This window comes from Rhineura floridana, chromosome 7 (assembly GCF_030035675.1).
Source record: "Rhineura floridana isolate rRhiFlo1 chromosome 7, rRhiFlo1.hap2, whole genome shotgun sequence".
NCBI classification, from domain to species: domain Eukaryota; kingdom Metazoa; phylum Chordata; class Lepidosauria; order Squamata; family Rhineuridae; genus Rhineura; species Rhineura floridana.
Genome location: NC_084486.1, coordinates 41,920,702 through 41,939,307, shown reverse-complemented (window position 1 = coordinate 41,939,307; position 18,606 = coordinate 41,920,702). Strand labels below are relative to the sequence as shown.

General features: G+C 40.9%; 1 long non-coding RNA gene across 3 annotated transcripts in view; it reads right to left on the bottom strand.

Annotated features, from left to right (window-relative positions):
* LOC133388878 (uncharacterized) overlaps positions 1 to 18,606 on the bottom strand; it is a 316,785-nt gene that overhangs the window by 164,149 nt on the left and 134,030 nt on the right. The window contains exon 3 of one of the 3 annotated variants that reach the window (XR_009763965.1): positions 11,403 to 11,791. The exons of the other annotated variants lie outside the window; for them this stretch is intronic. This is a non-coding gene — a long non-coding RNA (uncharacterized LOC133388878). Of the gene's footprint in view, positions 1 to 11,402; positions 11,792 to 18,606 lie in introns of those variants that run through there. 3 annotated transcript variants of the gene reach the window in all.

The window sequence follows — 18,606 nt, the reverse complement described above, 5'->3', positions numbered from 1 at the left end:
ATGTAGGGAATGATATGCTTTCTCCATAGGATGGAGAGGAAAGAGACAGAACACAGGAAGAAACAGCTCTTGGTGACAGTGAAAGGCAGACCAAACTTTAGGTAGAAAAGATGGGTTAGTGCGAAGAACCACTCTGTCCTTGTGAAAAATATCTAAATGCTTTGCCAACAAGAAAGTGTTCTGAGATTCTTCTGCCTGAGGTGAGGGCAACCAAGAACGACACTTTGAAGGGCAGCAATCAGAGGGAAGTTGACTTCAGTGGTTCAAAGGGAGGCTTCTGCAATGCTGAAAGCACTATATCCCATGATGGAAAATTGTGCTGAAATGATGAAGAGGACAAGGTAGCTCCATGTAGGAAATGTCTGAGGAAGGGGTGCAAAGGATGGGTTGGTTTGGATCCTTAGACAAAAGGGGGGGGAAGGGCCAAGGCCCAGCACTTCAATGTGTTGGGTTTGAGACACATGGAGAGGTCATCTGCAAGAAGAACAAAGGGTCTGGGAGGACCACCTTACTAGGTACAAGACCCTTCTTACAGCACCACTTGGAGGTCTTTCACTTGCTCTAACAGATCCACACCATGGATGGTTACCTGTAAGCTAACATAGTCTCAGTCGCCAGAGAAGGGACACCTGCCTTGATGAAATGCTTCCATTCAACCTCCAAACATGGAGGTCTAGCCACACCAGGCCTGGGTGAAGAAACTGACCTTGAGACAGTGTATCTGGATGCAGAGGATGTGGCCAGGGAACAGTCACTGCTAGGTCAGCCAGTTCCAAGAAGCAAGGCCTCCAAGGCCAGAAGGGAGCCACCATCTGAACTGTTGCCCCCTCCTTCCTTACCTTTTTTAGGACATGGGATAGGAGTGGGAAGGTGTACAAGGTCTCTTGAGGCCACAGTGAGGAGAGGGCATCAGCCACCTCCACTGTCAGTGCTATGTACCAAGAGAAGAAACTGAGAACTTGGTGGTTGGTCGTGGATGCAAACAGCTCTACATGAATGATCCTGAAGCAGCTCATAATTTTGTTGAACACTATGGGGTGAAGTTTCCACTCTCTATGAAGCAACTGCTCCTGGCTCAGCCAATCAGACTGGATGTTGTTATCTCTTAAGTGCTCCACCATCGAAAACTTTAGGTTCTTTTGGCCCAGTAAAGGAGGAACAAAGCTTTCCATTAGAGGACCACTGATCTGGTTTCTCCTTGATGACTGACGTGGGTGTTTCCAACACACTGTTAGTTCTTATAAGCCCAGAGCCCAAGGTTCTCATTGCTCTGCAGTGTTGGACTGCCAGATGGGCTGTGCACAGCTCCAGGAGGTTGACTGGCAGCCAGGCTTCTGTGGGCAACCAGGTTCCATGGACCATCTGACTATCATACAGAGCTCCCAGGCAATCAGGCTGGCATTTGAAGTGGTGACTGTAATAGGGGATCCCTGAGAGACACCCCTATCTGGAAATTGAGGCCCAAAGCCTCCAACGAAGGGAGAGGCAAACCGCTCTGGGCACATGGACCCAGAGGTAGAAATTGGCTGCTATGAAGTCTTGAAAGGGGAGCAAGGGCCACTGAAGGGGACAGGTGCCTCACCCAGGGGGTGACTTGAATCACAGACATCATGAGACCCAAGATCTTTGCCAATAACATGAAAGGAAGCCACAGAGAATTTTGCTTTCATGAAGTTCATTGCAGGGTAGATCTTGTCGATCCATTCCAGAGAGAGTGCCATGGCCCCTGACTCTGTGTCTATCAGGGCCCCCAGGTGTAGGATGAGCTAAGATGGGAAGAAGTGGCTCTTCTTGATTTTGATTAGAAAACCATGGTCCTTGAGGCAGACAAGGGTGTTCTAGAGGTCCTCCTAGGCTTGGGGCAGAGAAGGAGAGCACATCACCAGATTGTCCAAATGGGGTAAAGGTGGATCCCTTGAAAATGAAGGTGGACCATGAGGGTGACCACAATCTTTGTGAATACACTGGGGGCTGACATCAGTCCAAAAGGCATCACCCAGTACTGAAGATGCTGACCTTCAACACAAAACCTCAGATAGCATATGTGGCTGTGATAAATAGGGATATGTCCAGCAGATGACAAACTGCCTGGATAATTCTTTTCCTCTTCTCTCAATTTTGAGTAAACCAGGGATAGGAAGAAGGCGTGAGGAGCTTGAGAAATTAGCTCAAGATGCAGGCTCTGGCTGAGAAGTGCCCAGGACCCATCATTGTGAAGTTATGGAGGGCCACCTTTCTGAAAACCTGAGTAGGTAGCCTCCCATTGGCAGACAGGTGATGTCAGAATTGATATTTGTTGTGGTTGGCCTGAGAGGAGGAAGCAAACTTGCCTTGAAACTGCTATTGTCCTCTGTATCCAAAGTGAGACCTATTCCAGAAGGAATGTGAGGTCCAAACATCTCACCCCCCTTCCCAAAGATCTGAAGGGACAAAAGGAATGAGAGAACTGATAAAAGTGGTAGGACCTGCAAAAAAGATGCCTGTCATTCCCTTTACTGGTTGAAGGCAGACTTTTTTTATCTTTTGATTCAACATGGACACCTTGAAGAGCCAAGCCACCAAAAAGCTTCCACCCCCCCACACATATAGCTCCATGGCCAGACTGGAGTGCTGCCACCTCCGCCTCCCATTAGCAAATCAAAACACTCCTGTTGTCAGAGCAAGAGCAGCAAAATGGGTTTTATCTACAGAGGCGTCAGCAATAAAAGCCATGCTGCGTTAAACCTTAATGAGGGTCTCATGTAGCCTGTTAGGATCCTGTTGAGACTCATCAAGGAGATCCTCAAAGCAAGGAAGCTCTGGCAAACACTAAAGCTGAGGCAGCAGTTTGCATCACCAGTGCGCTAGCATCATAAGTCCGGTGCAGCCCCGTATCTAGTTTCCATTCAAACGGATCCTTGCGTTGGGTATCAGAGTCCTTAGGGTGGATAGATTTGTGGAAATAGATTTGTGGAAATCAAGCAACAGGAATTTTAATTGATCCATAAGGAGCTGTTCCAAAACATAGTATTTATTGGCAATGGAGAAAGACTTCTTACAGTGAAGAGGTGTGTCACATTTGGCTTTGATGATTTTAGGTAATAAACATGAATGTTTCACAACCCTAGATTTAGGGTTCGGATTTGAACAAACTGCTGCCACTCTGGAGAATGCAGGAGCAGGTGCCTCTTTGGGAGGACTAAAATCCAAAATCGCTATAGCCTTACCCAGGAGAAGAGGTAGTAGGTATCCTGAAACAAGTGATTGTAACAGATGTCTTCCACACCAAACTTGATTCCCTACTCTGTTCTTCCTCATCCAACACAATCAGCTCAGCATTAGGGTCCTCAGGAGCACCTAGAGAGTTTCTATTTGGCCTGCTGAGCTGCTTTCTACAAGCCCTTCCGCTAGGCACTCTGTGAGGGTTAGGGAAGAGGGGTCCCCGTCCTTTGGCTGTAGTGTTTGAGCTGGCTAGGTTTGTTGCATGCAGCAGGGCAAGGGTGACGCTAAACAGCAGGAGCCATAGGGGCTAGAGGAGGCTGAGATATAGGCAGTGGATGTGGAGGGGCTAGGTCCTTAAGCCAGGTCTGCCAGGAGAGCTTCCCTTTAACTGCAGCAGCACTTGAGGAGCAAAGTCAAGTCTATCTGCAGGCGGAGGCTGAGTTTCCTGCAGGGTGGGTGCCTGCTGAACCCTTGGAGTCAGAGATGGCACACACGAAGCAGGCACACTGACACAATTCTGAAAGCCCAGAAGTCTTCTGGGGAGAACTCTGTGGCAATAATTTGAGCCAAATTAAACTGGCCTTCCTCCTTATCAGAAAGGACCTCCTCTGCCCTCAGCTGTCCATGCTAGGCGGTGACTGGACTCTGAGTCTGCCTTCCCCCTACTACCTTCATGCAACTCAGGACGGTTACATAGAAAAAATGCCATCTCACTGGTGCTGGCAGCCCTCTTCCTTAAACTACTAGGAAGACAATCATGGAATAAAGTAAGAACCAGAGAGTCCCCCAAGGACCCAAGTTCCATGTCTCTGGGCAGGGAAGATGTTCCTGTATCCAGCGACCAGGAGATGAATGGGCTGGAGGAGTCCACCATTGCACCTAGGGATGCTGACACAGGGCCATATTTGTGGCTTGTGTCACAGAAGGGAGCTGGAGCAAGTTGCTTGCATTACTTGGGAAGGCTGGTTTTTGTTTACTCTTTCCCATGGCTGCAAGCATTTGTCCCAGAGCTAATAGGAGCATTTGCAGTGCAAACTTTAAAAGCTGAATAGTCCTTAGTGGCTGAGCAGGGAGGAGGTTAAACAGCAGGCAACTTGTCCAAGAGAGCTAGAGACAGGATCTCTCCAAGGCAGGAAGGGCAGAGAAAGGTTGAAGAGACAAAAGGGCTTTTGCTTTTGTTTTGTTTCACTTTATTCAGAATGAAATGAGAGGAAAGACCAGTGAAGAAACTGGATGAGAGGAACTGGGGTGGGGTATATGAAGGGCAACCCCCCAAAAAACCTTAGTAAAAAACAACTCCAAACAGTGGATGGGGGTAGGTAATTCTCAATATACAGAGAGAGAGAGAGAATATAAACAAGAAATAACAAGCCTAAGACAATGAGATGAGGCAGGGAACACACACGAGAACTGATTAGATGAGGCAGGGAACACACACGAGAACTGATTAGATGAGGCAGAAATGGCAAAATTCGCTTAGACTCATGAAAGTGTCAAGAAACCTTTATGTGAGTAGTGATTTCTGCCTACAACTGCTAGGGGGAACTCTACTCCCACGTGATGTCATATACATGCATGGGCAGCTAGAGCGCAGGTGGCGTAAATCTCAGCCCTAACCTGACTGAACATGGATGAGGCTACACCATTCTGCTTATCACATGGCAGTGGTGGCAGTGAAGAAAGTTTACTTCTCTGTCACCAATGTGTCCATGAGTAGCCAGCTGGCAGAGCTTTTCCAAGTGATGAATGGGCTTTTGTCATCGGGCCAAGAGTGTGTTGCTCTGACACTCTTAGATGCCTGCTTTAACAACTTTGCAAGGTAGTTTAGGAACAAAATTTCTCAGATTAGGACAGAGCTGGATGTAACAGTTATAGCAAATCCAATGGAGGCATGCAGAATAGTTTTTGTCCCTTTGAACTGGATCAGTTTCAATTACGGTGGCCTAAGGGTGCAGACAAGCTACTTGAAGAAGTGTGGCCGATAACCTGCCCCTTGACCTTTGCCCATCTTTGCTTCTTACAGCTAGCTGTAGAGGGTTGACTGGGTGGGTCCAAGGCAGGCCAGCTTCAGAAATTCTTGGAGGAAACTGATTACTTGGATTCATACCAGTCTGGCCATGGCACTGATGTTGGCATGGAAAATATGAGTGCCTCAAGTAGCAACCCCAAATGGATCTAAACTATCCCTTTGTATGCTTATGAGTGTTCTAAAATGCATCTCTCCTTAGCCTTTCCTTCAGGCTTGAGCTAAGTATATGTTAATACTTTGTAAAGTACTGGCATTGAGAAACTATTGAAATTGCCTTTCTGTATCTAGGGCAAAGGCTAAGAATGTGTTCCCTGCAGAGACGCATCTAACCCTGAAAAGAACAAAGCATGTTTGTTCTTTTCCAATACACTGGTCATGAAGGGTTTGTTCCAAGGGGGGGTGATAACTTTTAGATAGGATCTGTCAGAAGAACAGGAAGACAGGAAGGATGAAAACGCACCTTTTGTTCTTTTATTACGTCTGTTTACAACTTTGCTTATGACTCTGTCTTTCATCTGTTTACTGTTTACTGTGCCCTGGTGATCTATAAAATGTTGGTGCTTCCTAAATAAACTTGTCCATCTGACCATTGCTGTCTCCCGGTTGGACTGGGAGCTGCTTTGTGCGGATGGAACCTTTGGCCGAAGCTCTATTGTGTGTAAATGTGTTTTCCTTCCTAAGCCTGGTTCAGGGTCCAATCCAGCTCCGTGCCTTACCTGGGGAAGGAGGCACGGTGAGATCAATATCAGGATCTCGCTGAACACTGAAATCACCTTGAATGCCCTGATTGATGACATTTGTCAGGAGAACAATAAGGGGATACAGCCCTGCTCATCCTCCTTGATCTCTTAGCAGCTTTCAATATTGTTGACCACAGTATCCTTCTGGAGCGTATCAGGGAGATAGAAGTTGGAGGCACTGTGCTTCACTGGTTCAGCTCCTATCTTCAGATCTGCTTCCAGAAAGTATTTATGGGAGGCTATTGTTCAGCACCATGACAGCTCTCCTGTAGTTTTCTGCAGGGTTCCATCTTGTCCCTCATGCTATTTAACATCCATATGAAGCCGCTGGAAGCTGTCATCAGAAGATTTAGAGTGAAGTGTCATCAAGATGCAGATGATGCTTTGCTCTCTCTCTCTGTCCTATCTGAATTCAGTACATTGACTATGCAACCAGTGCTCCAAGTTGCTTGAGTGTGCCTTACAAACTCCAGGATTCTTTGATCATAAACAATCACTAAAGTATATGCTTTAGATGTCACTAATAAGTTTTTGTTTTGTTTTGTTTTCCAGAAATAGGAAGTTTTATAAATCTGGAATATACTACTCACATTCTCTATAATACCATTTATATTTTTGTAATAAAATGCATGTGTCAAAATTAGTATCAGTAATCAATTAACAATATACAGAGACAATAAATCTTAATTTAGTGTGTAATTTATTTACTACATGCTATGGTGTTGTTGAAAACTTTACAAAAATTCATGATAATGACTGTTGAAAGGACATGTCATAACCCAGAACTAGTGATTTCTAATCTTTTATATATCAAAACAATGTTTGCCTGAACAATCACTTTTATACTGAAACAAGGCATCTTTCATGCAAGCACATTTCTAAGTAGCATCATAACATTTCTCACATGACTACAGAGACATAAAAAGAAACCATTCCCATTCCCCTGGTTTCAAAGTGTACAGTAAATTCCATCTACAAGACCCAGTTGGAATGAAAATAGAAACAGATTTCTCATTCTTTCTGATCTTTGCAACTTGTGTGTGAGTCACAAGAAAATGTACTACAGCTGGAATCACAAACAGGGTGAAGACTAACAATGCATGCGTAAATAAAAAACATACAACTGATAATAATTTCTAGTGATATAAAAACACAGAGGAACAGTAATGTTCTTCCAGCTTTCAAATTGTAGCCAGCCAAGAAACTTAGAGTGGAATTTAATGGCTGTTTCAGCAGAGGTGTCCACTAATGCAAGAGGAAGGCAAATCAGCAAAAACCATCACAGCATGCAAGGGGTAAGGAGGGAAGGAAGAGGGAAGGAACAAATTACCTAAAATACGTTGAATGATTGTGTGTGGATATTCACTGCAGTGAGTAACAAAATAGATACATTAAATTCTTAAAGCAATAGTTATATATGAAAGTGCACAAATGCACACACAATTTTTACATTAATTTTGGGAGCCCATAATATTATTCATATACAATACTTTCACGTTGCTTTTCATTCCTCTACATTATCCAATATAGTTTTGCCAGCAGATAAGTCTTGTTTTATCTTCCCTAGATCTAACGAACCTGCAACACAGCTTTGTCAGCTCCAATTCTGGGTATGACACTTCCAATAAATATATAGATCTGTCAGTAAGATAAGCTGAGTATGCATTTGCAATACACTTGGCACACTGTTGTCAGGTGTCTAGCAAACATATTAGCTGTACTATTACACACAGGCTGCTTATAACCCACTGAAGTGAAGGGATTATAGCAAATCTATACATAGCTGTCACACCAAAATCAATTTTTGAAATTATTATATATGCTAATCCTTAACAAAGCACTATTTACTATTTACTTTTTAAACCTAGACATGTCCACTTAGATGCCACTAACTGAAGTTTATGTGACTATTGTTCTTATACATCCACCTAATTTTCCATTAAACAAGTCAAAAGTGAAAATAAATAATACTGTTGAACTAAATGTATTTATACAAAAATTGTTAGACTTAAGCTGAATTATACTACAGACCAGGACAAATACAGAACACTACAGAGACCCGTGTAACAAAGAGCATAAGTACACAAACATTTAAGAACTGCAGCAAGTACTTACTTGGCTTCTAGGGAATCTCCCCAGTGGGGTATCAGGAGCAGCCCTTGGGCATCCTCTTCTCCACCCCCCTCAGTCCACAGGAAACTGCCTTTTGCCAAATCAAACCATTGGATCCATTGAGCTCAGTATTATTATTATTATTTATTGAATTCATTAGTCGCCCATCTGGCTGGTTATCCAGCCACTCTGGGCGACGTACAAAATAGACATACAAATACATTAGACATTAAAAATCTGAAAACCATGATAATAAAATCTAGCACTGTCAACACTGATTGGAAGTGGCTGTCCAGGATTTCATCCAGAGTCTTTTCTAGCTCTTCCTGGTGATTGGATCTGGGATTGAATCTAGGACCTAGCTAATACTGAGCTATAGCCCTTCCCTTCTAAGTTTCCAATGCTTAGAGATTTTTTAAATTTTAAGTTCTATATAAATGCTTTTAATAGTAATAGTAGTAATAATAATAAAACAACAACAATAATAATATCACCTTGTGACCCCCATTTGTTTTAATATGTAACATCCAGGTTCTGTCAAGGGAACCTGCAAGCTTGAGGTTTGGTCTATATTTGTCCCTGTGTTGATTCCTAAGATCAAGTAATGGCTGATTAGGCCCATAGTCTGTCTACTATTAAAGGAGCAAAAACTATTTTAATATTTAGCACATCACATGGTCAGCCCATTTAACCATAATAATGGTCTAGAGACGAAACTATATTTATATCACTGAATATGAAATTGAAGACTATATACCTAAAGGAAAGAACCAACATTTTGGCAAGCTCTTGAACTGGAGACCATGGATGAGATCTTAAATTAAGCTTCTTTTAATGGAAATGTAAAGTTCACCTTTTGAATTTTATACAACTTGGGGGTTGTATAAACTCAGGGGCTGCAGTAGTGGATGGCATGTATGTGTGAGACCTGCAGCATAATGTGATGGAAAAGGTGGGGTGTGTGGCGGAGTCAAAGTTGGCATGGTGCAAACACATCAGCAGAAGTGCCAGATTGGCTCTGCTGGCTTGTTTGGACCACACCAACCTCACCACCGCACCCTTTCCCCTCTCCATCCCAGTATGCTGAAACAAATCAGCTGAATGGAAGTCATGTGAGAACACACACACACACACACACACAATCTGTTGCTGCTCTGGTGCATGCATACAAGACATATTCACAAGGCAAGTACATTTGTTCTAACTGCTCCTTTACATCATAATGATAGGCTGTAGTTATCATAGTAACTGAGAAGATGCAGCAGGAATATGACTGGGGTAAGAAATGTTCCTCCTCCATGAGAGGTAGGCACTAATATCCACCATAATAAATCCAGAGGAGACACTGCTTACCAGCAACAAGACTCCATGTGAGATGTGGACTATATCAGATATTGCATTTGCCCTGCGACTTACTATAAAGAAAACAGCTGGTATAGATATATGTCCTTAAAAGGGGGGGGAGAGAGTATACAGACTACATCCTGGAGCAATTAATCAATCATGGAGCCAGCCGAACCCAAGATCTGATGGGATGAGCTAGTTAGGATCTGTTGGATCTAATGCTGAGCCACAGCTATGCTTACAGTGGTGTTGCTGAGCCCCAGAGAGAGGCATGGCAGAGGTGTGACCATGTGGGGAATGACTTATGCTGGATCCTCATGCTGTTCAGTTCAGTCACATGACCAGGCGACCTGGCAGACCTTACACTGGCAAAAACTATTTTAGAGGCTTGTTTCCCTTGTTACACTTCGGCCGGCTGAGTCAGCAGTAGCCTCACTCCTGAACAGGGTTTGGATCTGGTATAGTTTATGCTGGTCTAACTCAAACTGGTATAAATTACACAGGGTTTCCATAGTTAGGATTGCTCCCTAAATTAGAATTTTCTTTGGCAGCAGCACCCCCCCCCAATGCCGTATGGCAAAACACTTTTGGAGTCTTTGAGGAGTGGGATGCATAGGCCTTGTTGAGGCTTAAGTAGTGCTTCCAGTCTTTGCTATTGTATCTACAAATGTACTAAAGTAAGTAATGTTTGGTGGGAAATAACAAGACAACACTTAAGTGTTATGATCAATAGTTAACTTTCCAACTTTCTTCCACATACAGTTTCAGAGAGGGATTAAAAATTATCTGCTACATGTGCCCTAATTACTGTGGATCTTTTTAAAAGAAAATTAAGATTTGAAATAGATTTCATTAATTATTCTGGTTCATTGTTATATTTGGCGGCAGCAGCTTTGGTGCCGACGCACATGAGAGGCTGGTAAGCTGCCTAGGCATGGTAGTGGCCTAGGCATGCTGTGCGGCAGAGCCATTTATCAAAGGGAGGCAGCCTGCAGTGTACTGTTCAGTGGCAACATTTCTCAAGGGGCAGCAGTGGGGGCCTGCAGTGGCATCATCCTAGGCGCGCTGTGTGGCAGTGCCATTTGGCAACATGGGGGCTTGCAGTGGCACATGAACAAGCAAGGGAAGTGGGCCTGGAGTAAGAACAGGCACATTCCAGCCAACACCTGCAGGAATTGGGTATGGTGAGGGGAGTTGTCAGGTCTGCCTGGAGAGGTGCTGCGGGTGAGGGAGTGTGGGTGCCTGGGGGATTAGCGCTGCCTTAGGGGTGCCTGGGGAAGTGGGGTACCTGGGGATGTCTGGAGGAAGGGCTGCTGGGGTGTGTGTGGGGCTGCCTGGAGGTGTGTGGGGGCTTTGTGTGTCAACTGCCTGGGGTTTGTGATGGTGCCTGGGGGTGGGGGTGGCATGAAAGCGTGTAGGGGCAAAGACCCTAGTAAGCGATCTGACTTCAAATAGTGACTTGCATAGGCATGTATCCCTTTGCCGCTAAAACTAATACACCACACAACTAGCATGTCCTCTAGTGCTCCTGACAGGTATCATAAATCAGGAACAATCATTACTAGATCCCGATGAGAAAATCGGGAAAATAATTTCAGAAGATAAAGTCATCAGAATGGATATAAAAAGCTGATTACCTAAGGATGCAATTATAAAACAAAATCAGGTGAAGAGAGCCTGTAAAGGAGCCTACTAAACAGATCACAGGAAAATGAAAACTTCACATTGTCTACGTCAAGGTCTCTATCAAGGAAATTTAGTGGGAAGTGGATGTATCATGTAGGTACATAATAGTAGCATAAAACATGACATTTTGAATGCCAGAAGTGGAAGAGGCCAGTCATAGTCATATTTTAATTCTTTAAACAGCTATACAGACACATTTTTCAATTACATCAAATGTTCTGAGGGTTTTTGATTTCTCTCACCCAATAACACCACAAGAATAGTGTTAATCTTGTCTCAAATTTCACACCAATTTCTATCTCAGTTGTTCATTTATCTGTTAATCATACTCCTTTATTAGAGTTCTTAGTTGTTGAAACTAAACACATATAACATTAACCATAGTTCTGGCATGGCATACTATAATTAATAAACTCCTTCACCCAATAGGAGAGCAGGAGAGGAAAGTGGGGAGCACACGAGGCTGAGGCTCACTGTAGCTTGTTATTACTCATGCATGTCACACTAAACCATACTTTAGTGTGAATTATACATATAGTATAGTTACAGTATAGTTATAGTATAGTTCAAATACATTCATGAAACAAATTTTGATGCAAAGACAGTTTATGTGTAAGGTACATATTTGTATCTTTCTGTAAGTTTTTTCTGAGGATTCGAGGGTCTGATGTTTGTGGATCTGGTGAGGAAAATATATAAAGCATTTAACATGCAAAAGTATAATAAATTCTGACATAACAACTTTAACAAGAGATCTGCACAGTTAGGACTCTTTTTAAAAAAAACGCATTATCTGTGAAAGGTGATTTACCAGCCCATACTATGTGCTGCTTGACTGGCAGTTTAATGGGGCTTAGTCCCAGGTAAATATGTCTAGGGTTTTGACCTTAATGTATAGCAGTCACAAGCATGTCCATTTCAATGTCCCTATACCAGTAGTTCTCAAACATGGCCTTAACTGAAACTCTCTAGAGGGAGAGGGAATACCTCAGCAGGAGTACAGAGAACAAATTGAATAAAGACCAGATGTCAACACTTACTCTCATCCTAGACTACAGGATGAGCAAACTAAAAGAAAGCAAAACAGGCTCACGTATCTAGCTCTAAACTCCAATAAGACAAATATATATATGGAGAAAAACAATATTTCTAGGGATATTTTGGTCACTGAAAAATGACAGCACATTTGCTACAGTTATTCGCAAAAAGCAGATGTATAATTTTCATAGGGGAAGGTTTTTCTGAATGAATAATTAATTTGTTACTTTTAATTTTAGCTAAGTGCAAAACAAGGCAGCTTGCTAAAGTGTCAGGCTAGTGCTTAACAGAGAACCAAAAGTACAAATAAGCTACACCAAGTATGAATGGGCTCTACTCTTTAAACACTAAAAGAAATGCACAGGGGGAGGGGAACAAAACCTGTACCCCTTTCCTTACTTCCCTTGCTATATTCCATAGCTTTGGTTTGCTTGCTTCCCAGCTCACTTTCAGTATTGGAGACAGGGTAGGGGAAAATTCCTTAAAAGCTGTGCAGCACAGTGAGTAAGGTGGGCAAAGGGAAGGATCAATATGCTCCATTCTATCTAAGTGTAAAGCCTTTGTATAAGTGAATGATGCAAAGATACACTTAACATATGTGATTGCTCCACATGTATAGTTTTCTCATTCCCTCATAATTTCCCATTCAAATAGCTGACCACCTTGGTGCATAAGTATTGTACATCCTTCCTCATGTTGTGCCATTGGACTTATTTTCTTTCTTTATTAAAAGATTTTTAAAAACTATCTTCCAGGACACACATTGTCCTCCTTTGATGTTATGAACACTTTTTAGTAACTAGGATTTTCAGTAACTATAAATTGCAAATTAAACTTGCTGAATGAGGACTACATCATATGTGAAAGGAACACTGAGTGAAAATAACCTCCGGGCTTTAACATGCTCCATAGCTATGCAGATATCTCAAATGTATGAGTTGGTTTGAGAACCCTGGCAGTAATTCAGGGTTATTTGTAAGATGCAAAAGTGTATGTGTACACTGTAAACTGACATGTAATTGTGATTAACAAAACAGAGGTTGTTATTATACTACCAAAACATTTCAGCTTCCACTTTCATTAGCTGCTAAACATACAAATGATGTTACCAAGGTGGCAGTTATAGGGTTTTGAGGACAGAATGCTCAGAGGGGGTTCATTTGCAGAAGCTAAGTAATGTTTGTACTGTCCTCCAGGTTAAGGCCATGTGGTGCCAATGTGTCCAAAGAGTATAACCAAAAGTTCTCCCTCTTAGTCAATGCTGTTGGATTGCCAATTTGTGGTTTTTGAAGTATGTGCGTAGGTCAGTTGCAGTTTTTCCCTTGTATTGGATATGGCATCCTAGTTTTTTGCACTCAACAACAAATTATATTGCAGGAGTTACATGTGATGTTCTGTTTGATGTAATATGTTCTAGCAATCAGGGAGAGCTACCCATTGCTAGCAAACTCTGAACATCTTGCTAGACCCATCAACGAGCCTCCTGTTGTAGTATTTCACCAGTCTCCTAATTTATACAAACTATTAGTGAGAGCTGTGCTTAAGCCACCTATCAGCAATCTGGGGTCTCATTCATGTCACTCCAAACGCTGTATCACCTGAGTTTACCTCTGTGTACCTCATGGATACAGGTACTTTCAAAAGCACTAGACAGGCAGAACGTATGTGGTCCACAGAGTATAACACCATAAACAAGAGTCCAGTGTCAATAATAACACAAAAATCAATGCAAAGGTAAATGAATTCCCACAACTGAGTAATATGTGTACTAAACTAAGAGTTTTGTTTTTGAACAGCAATATGGTTATGATGTATGAATTTATTTTGTAATTCTCTTGATAACGGATAATAAAATAAGCTGTATATTTCATTATTCCTTGACATTCCTAAGTCTACTTTGTTGCTTTGAAGTGTATCTTAGCTTCTTTTGTAAAAGGCTTGTAAGAATACAAAGATCTGAGAAACACTGAGACACATTCTATAGAGGATGATGCGTGCAGCAGAGCTAATGGCACTTCCTTATGTAAGAAGTATAACTGACACAACAGAAAAAGTACATAAGTTGATGTATAATGGTGGATAACAACAATGCCAAGGAACAAACAAAATAAAGAACTAATTTTAAGACTACTTTGCTGTTTGAATTACAACATGATTTTCTCAGTAATGGGTCTGAGCAAGGCAATAATGCACAGAAAACACTGGTAAGAGATCCTCTCCAACATGATCCATATGACAGTACAACAGTACTTGTATAAAAGATATAAGTAACAAAACATGTAGAACATAACTTGAAGGTAATCAATAGCTTGTCCTATATAGTTCTTTATATCACTTAAGGTTTGCATTACTCTTTTATAAAAGAGCATAATAATTGTTTGCCTGAATATGCATCTTACTATAGATACTGAATGCTTCTCAATTTGTGGTCTGAGTGTTTTAACGTTTATTGCTGGTTACTGTTATTATGTTTTCATATACTACTCGAAGCCACCTTGGGAAGGTTTTACCCTAAAAGATTGAGTATATACTGTATATATTGAACAAAAACCATTTAAAATGTATTTATCTATCAATCAATCCCACACACTCCAGCTGCAAAATAAATCTCTTGAGAAGAAAATGTTAAAAGTAACTGAGGAATAATGCAAGTGTCTTCTGCAGAAAGTAACAATGATGAGATCCATAGAAATAGAAGCATGAGATCTACAGCGAGATTTTTTTAAAAAACAGAGGTTGGGCTATATAATTAAGCTAATGTTTGACTCAAATTCAGTTCAGAGATAACCATGTACAAGAGTACATGGTGTACAACCAGTTTCACTTTGACTGGTTCAAACAATTCCTTGTCAGGTTTTTTTTTTTGGAAATACATACACTTCAAACCCCAGTTTTAATATTTCTGATTTATAAGGGATCTTGGTTTGAATTAATAATTCTGCCACTGCACATATAATATGAAGCAATGGTTAAGTGACAGAAAGCCAGGGATGAGGAAAGTGTGGTACTTAAGAACGTTGCTCAACTACAACTTCCATCATCCTTGACCAGTGACTATGTTGGCTGGGGCCAATGGGAGTCTAGCAACATCTGTGGAGACACAGGTTCCCCATCCCTGCAGTAATTGAAGGGGAAATAGTTTAAAAGGCAGAGAAAAGAAGGGGTGAGCATGTGTCCACAGAGCTGATTACCCATTTACAAAACATTTGTTTATGTTATGTCACTGATTTTTGTATTTTTCTATATTTATATCATGCCTTTATTTTATCAAGAAACCCAAGGCAGCATATGTGTAGTTTCCAGGAGGTCTCCCATCCAGGTATTGACCAGACCCAGACTTGCTTACTTTTAGCTAGACAGTGGCCTCATATGCCTTCAGACCATACCCTGGGACCCACTTCTGATGCTTTTATATTTCGCCCCACATCTTCCCTTGTTTGATTACTGTGTTTCCTGTGAAGAAAGAAACCTACTTATAAGCTACATAAAAGTGATTGTCAGAAGAAAGAAAATGTTATTCATAGAAGCATACTAAACACCATTCTTATTTCTGACTGCTAGGAGGACCACATAATGTTTTCAATGGGAAAAAGGAGTCTTGAAGCGGGAACATTAGTGTAATACTTAAAAGTTACATTCAATGACTTGTATAATAGCTATTAATTTAGAGTGTTCTAAATTCACAATTTTATATGCAATACGGCATTAAATTCATTATTATAATATTGACTTTTAAATATTCCCTTTTGATTATGACATATTTACAAAATATGAGTTTGCTACCAGGTTTACTCATTCATATGCTAATAATTAAAAGATCTGCTATAAAAGTGTGTGGGGGGGAGAGAAGATCCATAGATATCAAACGGATGTCTCTCATGTGATATAAAATTCTTATTCCTGTAGTAGGGATGGAAAGATCTGTCTGTTTTGGTTCTCTGTGTCTTATTTTTCCAATGTTAAATTCAGTTCTCTACATTTCTGCAGCAATCTGATTTTTTTAAAAAAAAAATCCTCATGAAAATTTTCCACCATTTTAGTGCAAATTTCTTCAAATAAGCACATTTATGTAGGCAGTTTTGACAAAGGTCCACATTTTTGCAAGCCATTTCTCATCATTTCATGCCTTTTTGAATTTTATTTTCAGTCATGTATTCATTTTTATGCATATAAGCCTTTTTGTAAATGTTGTTTAGTTGGTGAACTGCACCCCAAATTTCTAATAAATGCGAATTTCAAAGGATGGCTGTGTTTTGGTTCTCATATTGTTTCAGAAATTGTGAATTTGATAAATTCTATTCGAAATGTGAACTGAATCAAAATTCTTATCCATCCCTATCCTGTAGTACAAAGACAGCGAGCCAGCCAATGAGGGCACTTTCCGTGATATGAGCAATGTCTGTCAGCTATGATCTGGAGAACAAGTGATAACATTGAACAGCCTAAAAGAGAATGCTAGTTCTGAAGTTTCTGAAAGATGGATATTCTCTGTTGCACTGTACAATGTCATTTTGTCTAATTATGCCTCTTATTTTGTTCCGCATACAGGAAACTTCCACAGAGCAAAGGTATAACAGCTAACTTCTCAATAAAGGGAGGAAATGACAGGCAGGGAGCAACTATTCAATTCCCAAATAAACTAATTCTACCAAGAAACAATTATGACGGTCATTGTCTTCTTTCTACAGTTGCATTATACTATAATAAGGACAAAATTGACAAAATTGTGGCATTCTTTCAAGTCATCCAGACCACTTAATCAGACAAAATGTTACACAAAGCAGGGGTGGAGACCATTATGCTGGATGTTGTAACCATGAGGTCAGCTTGCAGACTAAGATACAAAATGGAGAGCGCAGGCTGAATCAGTCCTTACTATAAATACCAGACGACACACCTAGGATTCTTTGATAAAGAATGGCTACTCCCCATTTCTGAGAAATTAAATTCAGGCTTGTAACCCAGATCTGCCCCACACTTTAAAGGGCAGACAGAGCAAAAATAAAGAAAAAATGGAAATATTTAATTTAGCCAAGTCACAGATTAATTTGGAGTCAACTGAAGCCAAATTGTATACTATTACTAACTAGTGGGGGGAGGGGATGTAACCTCCAACATGCAAAATCCATCTTCAGATTCCACCCTAAATGTCTAGGCTCAATGTTCTTTAAGGGATTTAATAATGGCTGTGAACTGAGCCTAATAAAATATGGGATTCATTCTGGGCCAGAGCTGCCATGCTTCAGGTGCTTCTGCCAGTGGGAGGCCCCACTTGCACTTGTGATGACAGCTGTTAATTTTGAAACGGATCCACTAGAATTAAAGATTTTAAAATCCGTATAGCACATAGCAGTGTCAGGTTGATTCTAGCTTTTCTTCCTGTATTTATTATCTTTGTGATAAAATTAAGTCCATAATATGGACTTTTGTTCCAAATTGGGTGGTTTAATGAAATATGGTGTTCTAATTCCTGTGGATTAGAACACTTTTGTTTCAGTAAAATATGCTATACAAAATATGTGAAGTTTTCATAATAGCAGGTTCTCTATACTTTAGCAAATCTTGTGAGACCTTATCACCCCCACCCAAACACATGCATTAATAAATTGACACATCCAATATGATACTATTCATCAGTAAAAACAAAAACAAACTTAATATCGGATATGGCAAAGTTCTTCAGTCCTGAAGGATCAATAATTACTATCCAAAGCCACAGATGCCAGTCTGTCTACTATACCAATTTGTGTCTATAGAATGCAAGCTATATGGGGAAAATAATAATTTTACTGCTTTGCAGAACTTTCCATCATTGTAGCATCATTTGTACTTACTGAGTACATGTAAATAATGCTAACAGTAACAATAATTCTAGCCCTAGGGGACTGCTAGAACATACGCAATATATCTTGGAAACTTGTGTGTGTGTGTGTGTTAAAAAGAGCCTTTAAAAATCTATGTTTTACCAGTCAGCTCTATGGTTTTCATTTTAAATGAAAACAAGTTGTATAGACAACCCACTACTATTCAAGATCTTAGTCATGGTTTATATTTTGCTTCTACCAGTCTTTCAAAGAACAGAAAATATAACATATAAACAAAGTGGGAGTGCTCTATATTTTGAAAATGGAAATGGACTGCCTTCAAGTCTATTCCTACTTATGGCGACCCTATGAATAGGGTTTTCATGGTAAGCGGTATTCAGAGGAGGTTTACCATTGCCTTCCTCTGAGGCTCAGAGGCAGTGTCTGGTCCAAGGTCACCCAATAAGCTTCATGGCTGTGTGGGGATTTGAACCCTGGTCTCCCAGGTTGTAGTCCAACACCTTAACCACTACACCACACTGGTGCTCTATATTGTAGATATTATTTATTTACTGCGACTCAGTAATTGGGAGTGATGCGGTAAGCCACTCATTTGTTTGTTCAAAGACAAAAACAGCTAGTTCTTGATTAC